At 46.4% G+C, this 9,110-nt stretch overlaps 1 long non-coding RNA gene across 1 annotated transcript; it reads right to left on the reverse strand.

The window, feature by feature from the left end:
- Positions 1-5,284: 5,284 nt before the first annotated feature.
- Positions 5,285-8,883, reverse strand: LOC131512999 (uncharacterized). Its single transcript, XR_009262423.1, has 2 exons — positions 7,019-8,883; positions 5,285-5,935 (listed from the first exon to the last, which is right to left on the reverse strand). It is a non-coding gene; the product is annotated as an uncharacterized LOC131512999 (long non-coding RNA).
- Between the last annotated feature and the right edge of the window lie 227 nt (positions 8,884-9,110).

The raw sequence follows: 9,110 nt of genomic DNA on the forward strand, positions 1-9,110 counted from the left end.
CACGTTCCATTTGTTAAAATACTCTTTTTTATTTTATGGATTTTAGATTTTATCATACCTGTTCTTTTCTACAGATAATAACTGCTGAATCCCTTACTTCACTGTAAGAATGTACGAGGGGACATTCTGTCTTCAGCTGCACATCAGTATCACCTGGGGGGAACTTTTACTACATACTGACCTCTGGCCCCCATCCCAGAGACCCTAATGTGCAGCTAGGGCTGAGGCTGCGGAGAGACCTTCTGGGCTGGCAGCTGACCAGGAAGGAAAGATGAAGAAGCACCTGCCTGCTGTCCTCACAGGCAGGCAAAGTCTGAGCATTAAGGGAGAGTCCAAGGGCGCCACTGATGCAGCACCTGTCGTGCTCCCAGACAACAGTATTTTTCTTCTTAGTCCAGATGCATGAAGTTTTTAACTATATATAATCCGTTCTGTTTTCTGTAACCACTGAAGTATCATCTGTAACAAAAGAATCTTCTAAGCAATCCAGATTTAAAAAGTATACGTAATTTTCAGAAAGTCATTTTTAATTTGTATAATGCCTTATCTTGTAAAGTAGATTGTATTGCTTGAGGTTAGTTGACCTGGATGGTAATATTTCAAATGACAACCTTCGGAATAGATTTTGTGTGATTTCTTTGATTGAATGGAGAGCTCTTTTGAAGAATTTGGAAGTTTTCTGGAGTCTTTGTCTCATGACCTGCCAGAAGCCCAGATCCTCATGCGGCCTCTGGAAGAAATGGGAAGAGGGAAGGTTCTGGCCGCATGCTGAGGCTGGGGAGCAGCACAACAGGAAGTGTGTGGATTGAACCACCACCATGGAAACCAGGACACTGTGGGCAGCACGTAACCGTGCTGGGAGGAGGCAGCTGGCCTGTGTCAAACAGAGAGGTCCTGAGGCCGACCTTGTCTAGGTCAGAAGGAGCCCAACCATGAGCCTTTCCTGCCCCGACAACTGCACAGACCCCTTTACTACCCAGGACAGAGAAGCAGTAGTGCCTCCCAGTGTCCATGGAAGGTGGGCCATTTCGAGTCATCTTGATGCCCAGAGGAGGTGGCACGCAGGCAACAAACAATGTGGATGGAGCAGGTGGTCTGTGCCCACACTCCTGCCCTGCCTCTTGTCCTACACTGAAGCTCATGGAAGGGAGCAAGGCTCAGGGGGAGGTCCACAGAGGCCCAGTCTAGGTTGTGCCCAGGGGCACTCCATGCCCTACTGAAGCCCTACTCCCAATAAATGGTATTTGGAGATGGGGCCATTGGGAGATAATTAGATTTACAGAAGGCCATGAGAGTAAGGCCATTGAGATGGGGTTGGTGCCATCATACATAGAGACACCTGAGAGGCACCCTCCTCTCTCCCTCCTTCCCACCTCCATGTGAGGACACAGTGAAAGGGTGGCCATCTATAAGCCAGGAAGAGAGCTCTCCCCAGCACCCCACCATGCCAGCCCTCAGTCTCAGACTTCCATCCTCCAGGACCTTGAGAAAATAAATTTCTGCTGTTTTAAGCCAGGTGCTCTGGTATTCTGTTATGGCAACCTGAGCAGACTGAGACATCTGCAAACAGAGTCATGAGCTGGAGCAGTGCAGGCTGCCAGCCCCCAGCAGCTCGGGAGGAAAGTACCTGAGCATCTGGAGAACAGAGCTGTGTAAAGAAGGCACATAAAGCCTCAGGTAGTTCAAGTTCTAAGTATGTGTAATAACATCTGAAAAAAGATAAAGGAGGACATGGCAACATAAAGCAAACATAAAATTTATAAAGAAGAACCAAGTAGATATAGCAGATACAAAAATACAATTCTGTAAAAAACAAAACAAAACAGAAACAAACCTCAACAGATGGGATAAACAGCAAATAAGAAAATAACAAAATAGGGGCATCTGGATGGCTCAGTTGGTTGAGAGTCTGACTCTTGATTTTAGTTCAGGTCATGATCCAGGGGTCTGGGATCGAGCTCCTCATAGGGCTCTGCACTGGGCATGGAGCGTGCTTGGGATTCTCTCTCTCTCTGTCTCTCTCTCTCTCCTTCTCTCCCTCTCCCTCTTTCTCTCTCCCTTTCCCTCTCCCTCTGTCTGCCCCTCTCCCCTACTTGCTCACTCCCTCTCTAAAAAAAAAAAAAAAGAAAAGAAAAGACAAAAAAGAAGAACAAAATATCTCGACTATGGTGGCATTTAATGACACCCAAAATAAGGACAAATTTCTATGAGTTTACAGAAAGAAAAAGATTACACAAGAAAGAATGAATGAATGAACAAATGAAAGAAAGAAAGAGAAAAAGAAAGAACAGAAAAGAAAAAAATCAAAAGGACCAAATAATTATTACCACTTTGCTGACCCCTGACCCAGGGTCAGGGCATGAATTGTGAAGAAAGAGCTAACACAGCAGGTCTGGTTGCTCAGTCTTTGCACATCTCCAAGGGAGCCTGAAATCATGACTGGCTCAATTCCTGGGAATGTGACCTTGGGAAAGTTCTTCATGCTAACTGTTGATGATTTTGTTTTGTACATCTGGAGCAGTGGGCCATGACACATCAGCTTGTCAGAATTGCTTTGCACAAACATCAAGATTGATGATGTGCACTTGATTTCATTGTTGGGGTCCTGAGTTTCATTTACCATGACTGATTGGAGCCGATGTGCCTATGTGACCAGCCCTCCTCCATAAAATCCCTGGACCCTGAGACTCAGATGGATTTCCCTGGGAAATCCATTTCACATATGTTTCTGTAGTTTATTGTTAGAGACAAAACACATCTTGAGTGTCCCTGAACAGGGAAGAGCTTAGAAGCCTGTGCCTGGTCTCTCTGGGCCCCGCCAGATGCATACATTCTTCCTGTTGCTTTGCACTCATCCCCTTGCTGTAATAAACCCGAACCCCCCCTTTTAACTTGAAAGTGAGTCTTGTGAATCCTAGTGAAGCAGCAAACTTGATGGTTTATCTTATTAAAGATTATCTTATTAAAGATGGTTTATCTTATTAAACATATCTTAGAATCTCCAAGATAGGAATGAAGCTCCCTTCTGCTCTTAGAACCTTGGAGCATGAGAGCTAAACATTCTTTTTCTAAAAGAGTGAACCCTCCAGAATCCAATAGTCACAACTCAGTAAAATCCCCAGTGTGTGTAAGGATCAGCACTACTCACTAACAGAAGTAAATTAGGTACAATTTTGCAGGAATATTTCCACCAACAAAGCAGATATGTGTGAATATTTTATTTTACTTTTTAATTAATTAAAAAATTATTTTTGCTACTTCTAATTTTGTTTTTTATTTTAGAGAGAGAGAGAGAGAGAGAGAGAGAGAGAGAGAGAGAGAGAGAGATGCGCACAGGGGAGAGGGGCAGAATAAAAGAGAGAGAATCTAAGCACAGAACTCAGCCCTGGGATGGTGAGCTGTAATTAAATCAAGAGTCTCACACTCAAGTGACTGAGCCACCCAGGCACCCAAAGTATGTATATTTTAAAACTCTTTTTATCAAAACATAAACAGTAGAGTTTGGGGAATTAATAAGCTTTTATTTGGAAACCTGCCTCTAATCCCACCCTGGGTACCAGGGAAGGTGCTGTTTATAGAACCAGTTGCATATTTAGGGGCACATAAGTGTCAGCAGGGGATTCGAATTAGGCCTCTCATCTAGAGAAAAACCATCTGCTTCCAGAAAAATGTTCAGGAATTTTACCTATGTATACCTTCTCTTTCCAGATGTGGGTGGTTTGCTCTTGATTTATTCACTTGGGGAATCACCTAGTTGGTCCTTCTTTTTTTTTTTTCTTTTTTTTTTTCAACATTTTTTTTTTTTTTTTTTATTTTTGGGACAGAGAGAGACAGAGCATGAACGGGGGAGGGGCAGAGAGAGAGGGAGACACAGAATCGGAAACAGGCTCCAGGCTCCGAGCCGTCAGCCCAGAGCCTGACGCGGGGCTCGAACTCACGGACCGCGAGATCGTGACCTGGCTGAAGTCGGACGCTTAACCGACTGCGCCACCCAGGCGCCCCACCTAGTTGGTCCTTCTTACCCTCTCCTGCCATCTTATGAGATACCAGGTCCAGTTGACCATACTGCTTGGGGCCTCCATTCTGTTCCCTTAACCACAACCCTACCAATACTGCCTTCATTCAGAGGCTTAGAAATTTCTCCTTGTGCTAGATAGACATTTGTTTCCTGTGGCAGCTCCCCACCTGTGGATTCCCTTCCTATACCTTGGTCATTTTCCACAGTAGGAGACCAAGTCAGAGGTCAGAAAACTCAGCTGTCCAGACTCCTTGGTGCTAGCTCAGGTATGTGGCCGGGTAGCCCCCAGAGGCATCTGCAGGCCTGGGGCTCAGAAGGCACTATGTGAACAGGTGGCAGAGAGCAATGAAACTAGCTGCTCCCTGCAGCTAGTAATTGGTAATTGGTTAGCCAAATAATGATGTATTCTGACTTGCTAAAATCCATATAAGCCCACTGCTGCCTTTGTGCGGGGACATTCTTTGCACTTTTCTCCTTAAGGTCAGGATATCAGGTTTGGCCCGGCCGTGAATAAAATCTTGCCTTGCTTCTCTTCGGCATCTGGTGTTTTTTTTGTTTTTTTTTTGTTTTTTTCAATATCACCCTGTTTCAAGGGTGAGCCTTGAGTCATTGGAGATAATGGTTAAAGTGTTTGGGCTGGGGCAGTGGAAAATCCAAGGAGAACCCAGTTGTCCAGAGGACTCATTAGGGAGAGCACTAGACTTAATAACTAGAGTTTGTGGGTTCCAACCTAGAACTAGAAGACCTTGAGAGCTAGGATTTAGGATCAAGTTACATTCTGAATACAGATCCCTTATCAGATACGTGGTTTGCAAATATTTTCTCCCAGTCTGTGTGGCTTGTCTTTTGTTTCTTTGAACAAGATTTATCAGAATACAAGTTTTAATTTTATAAAGTCCATGTTATCATTTTTTCTTTTTTGGATTGGTCTTTGTGTGTTTTATTATTATTATTTTTTGATGTTTATTTATTTTGAGAGATTGGTGCTATCTGCACAGAGCCCAATGTGGGACCAATCTCACAGATCACAACTTGAGCGGAAATCAAGAGTTAGACGTTTAACCCGCTGAGCCACCCAGGCGCCCCTTGTGTTTACATTTAACTTAATTTAATTCAATTTATTTATTTATGCAAAAAGGTGATTTTATTAAAGCATGCGGACAGAACCTGTGGACAGGGAGAGCTGCCCTGGGACCATGAGGAAAGACTGGTCATATATACTATGGAGTCAGGGGAGATAAAGTCCAGGGGGAGTCTCCAGTGAGATTTTCTTTTCTGTTTTTCTTAACGTTTATTTATTATTAAGACACAGAGACAGAGCATGAGCATGGGAGGGGCAGAGAGAGGGGGGAGATACAGAATCTGAAGGGGGCTCCAGGCTCTGAGCTGTCAGGGCCTGAGCCTGACCCACCCAGGTGCCCCTCTAGTGAGATTTTCATATGCTAAAGAAGACTCACTGGATATTGGAGGACTAGCTATTGTCAAGCTAATATTGTCTTTCCCCCTAGCAAATCATTAGCATTGAGACAGTAGGGAGTTCCTGGAGAAACCTTCCTCAAGTATTTGCCAATGGGCTGCAGGTTATAGGGAAATTTACTTTTATCTGCCATTTCCTTCTGCCTTTGTTTCCCACATCATTCCCCCCTGGACAATTTTGACCCTTAAAATCTTTGAGGTTGCTGAGGGTGGAAGGTCTCATCTTCTGTAACTTCTTCCTGCTGAGTAGGGGCATAGAGATGTCCCTACCTATGGGCCAATATTGGTCAATTGGGGAAGGTATTTATACATAGGAGTTACCACTGGCAGAGGCAGCCAATCCAAGGTAGACAACATATATGAACCTCCTTGAGTAGAAAGGATCAGCTATCTTCTAGAAGTTATGGCTGTGAAGGAGTGTTGGCACCAGGCAGGGAGACACTGGAAAAGACAACAAAATAGGGTTCATATTATGAGAAAGAGAAGCCTAAATATAAAAAAAAAAAAAAAAACCTTTGGCAATTTTCCTTCAGTCCATTACTGTCATTTGAAGAGAGATTCGAGGCCTTCCACTGGTTCACAGGAATACGAAAGCATGTCAGCTTGCATACTAGATTTCTGTGAGGAAGGTCCAGGTTTAATTCTTGATATGTGAATCCATTAAGAATGACCTAATTTTACTATAGTGGGAGTACATAATACAACCCAGTAAGGGGACCTTCCATTTTGGAGTTAAAACCTCTGCTGTGTTAGACTTCCAAGCCTTTAAATACATCATGTCTTCAGGGTTTATATGGGGTGGGCTTCTGGTAACTGTCTGGTCAGGTTCAGGAAGGCTATGACTTGCATATTCATTTAGAGATGTATCAATTAACCTGGCCTCAAGTGAATAATTAAACAAAACACTATAGTCTATCTATTGATAGGTCTACAGTGAGAAAAGACTTTCCATATGCAGTTATTGGAGGAGTTCATCCCATTTTTAGTTGTTTAAGCAATCATATGCCCATTGGGTCCTGTTACTATCTGCAAAGAATAATAAGCAAGAAGATTGTCCATACCTGTGCTATTGTGACAAATTTTTTTTCAAGTTTATCTCAAGTTGTCCAGCTTAGGCAAACAATATTTGTAGACTATCAGAACTAGAATTTTACATCCATGAAGGTGCATTATTGAAACATAGGTTTTTTTCCCTAAAAACCCTCATTTCCAGAGGAAGCCAAATCAACACTAATTGATTTGTAAAACAAGTCCAGTTTTCACAAACTTGGCCTAATTAATTACATAGGCTCAGCAAGACTAGTGATTGATCCTATAGATCTTTGAAAGTTTGCTTTGCTGGAACCTTTCATAAGGAACCTCTAGATTGAAATTTTATTAGCCTGTCTAGGCCAGAAGCCAAGCCAAGCACTTGCCGTCAGACCTGCCTGCAAAACCTGAAGCTTTGGGCAGATTCTTCTTCATGATTTCCCAAAAGTATCCTAAAGTTCCTGCACCTGCCAGGAAGTGACATTCTTTACTCACCTTGTAAGGCTTCTGGGAACTCTGTAAGCAAGGTATCAGGCCAACATTTCCAAGGGGCTTTATTGGCGTCATGCTTCATAGTCATTCTTAGTTCCTTAAAAATGTTACCGTTCTGGCCAGGGTACTAACTTCCAGCCATAAGGCAGGCTTTCTTCTCCCCGTAGAGTAGCCATGGTTGAGGGGATTGCAGCCTGCGTGATTGACATGAAAGTGTTCCAGTAAGAGCATTCTTCTCAAAAGGCCCTGAAATGAGGGCAAAGGAAGGAAAGAGTACTCATCAAGTTTGCACCAGCTCAGAGTACAGATGAAAAGACTCATCGCCCCACAGGATGGGCGCCATATAAATGATGAGGTTTTTGGGGGTGATAGTGGGGTTCGCGGGGTCCTGAGCCCATGCCAAGAAAGAATTCTTGAAAACGCCTTTGGTGCACAAAGGTGATTTTATTGAAGCACAGGGACAGGACCTGTGGGCAGGAAGAGCTGCTCTTTCTGTTTGCATTTTGAATTTATCTGCGGGTCCAGTGAATTTTGGTGTAGGTTGTAAAGTTTGTGTGTACATTTAATTTCATATGGTTTCCAATTAATTGTTCTTTAACTATTTTTGGCGAAGTTGGGGGACAGTGAGCTCCGCTTCAGTTTCAATTTCCAAAATGTCATGGATTTAGTGGGCGGCCAGGAGGGGGCGCTGCCTCCACGGACCTGTGAGCCCAGTGTTGTCCCGCACTACCTCCACTGCCTGCAGGGGGCGCCCGAGCCCCGCTCCCTGACGCGGGCGCGCGCACGCGCATTGAGCCCGCCTCTTGCGTGACAGGAGCTCCGCTTCTTCAGGACCCGAGCTGTGGCGGCTTCGGGAGAACGTGGGGCCGCGTGCACGCCGACAAGAACCCGTCTCCTCAGGACCCGCCGCGGGAGGAGCAGGTGAGGAGAAAGCGAGGCCCGGGGAGGAGGAGCTTCCGGAGCGGGGATGCTGAGGGGGTCGGTGTTCAGGGGACCCGGCGGGGCAAGGGCCCGGCGCGGCTTCGTGCGCGGTAACACTGTGTCCCCCGCGGGGTTGTGCGCGCGGCCGTCGGGTCATCCAGCTCCGGGCTCCGGGCCTGCGGGGCCGCGCGTCCGTCTTCCTGCCCCGCGCCGACTCGGTTCCCGCCGCGTCCTTACGCGGTTCGCGGTCCTGGAGCAAGTTCTCCGGCGGTGCTTGCGCTCCCGCCGCTCTGGCCGCGCGGGGTCCGTCCCGTCTCCGCGCGCGGGTCGGGGTGTCCCTCCCGTGTCCGTGACGGCGTCGTGGGGAGTTCGGTGCGATGGCCCCGGATCTGCAGATCGCTCTGGGCAGGACGGACGTGGTCACAGGATCGATTCCTCCACCTCCAGGAGCACAGAGTAGCTCTCCGTCCCTGTGCCGTCTTCCTCCGTTTCTGTCCCCAGTGCCCTGTCCTCAGAGAGCAGGCCTGTCACCTCCTGCTTAGGTTTCCTCCCGGGCCCTTCGTTCCTTCTGAGGCAGTTGTAAATGGGATCGTGTCTTCACTTCTCTTTCCGATGGGTCGTCGGGAGTCTGTAGATGTGCACGTGGTGTTTGTGTGTTGATCTCGTATCCTGCGGGCGTGCTTATTAGTTCTGTTTACCTTAAATATAACACTGCCGGTTTCTACCAGCAAAAATGGGTTTATTTGGGAAGAAGAGAGCATTTCCCCCCCTGTGACCGGCGTATTTCCCTCAGCACGATGAGTGCAAGGTTCAGTCCTTGTCATAGCAGGTGTCAGAATTCCCGCCCTTGAGGAGGCCAAGCCTATTCTGTCGCGTAGAGACCACATCTTGTTTATTTATTCATCTGTCCGCGGTCGCTCGGGTTGCTTCCATGTTTTGGCTGCTGTGAAGAGGCTGCTATGAACACGGGAACAGGAATGTCTGCTCAAGGCTTTGCTTTCAATTTCCCGGCGTGTGCAGAGGTGGAGTCTGTGTTAACTTCCTGAGGGACTACATACTGTTCTCTACGGCCGCGCCATGCTACTTCATTCCTTTATAGGATAGAACGATATTGCCATTCATGGGTCTGCCCCAGTTTGTTTATCCATTCCCCGCCCCCCCCTCCCCCCCCCCC

The sequence above is a fragment of the Neofelis nebulosa genome, chromosome 5 (genome assembly GCF_028018385.1).
Source record: "Neofelis nebulosa isolate mNeoNeb1 chromosome 5, mNeoNeb1.pri, whole genome shotgun sequence".
NCBI lineage: Eukaryota > Metazoa > Chordata > Mammalia > Carnivora > Felidae > Neofelis > Neofelis nebulosa.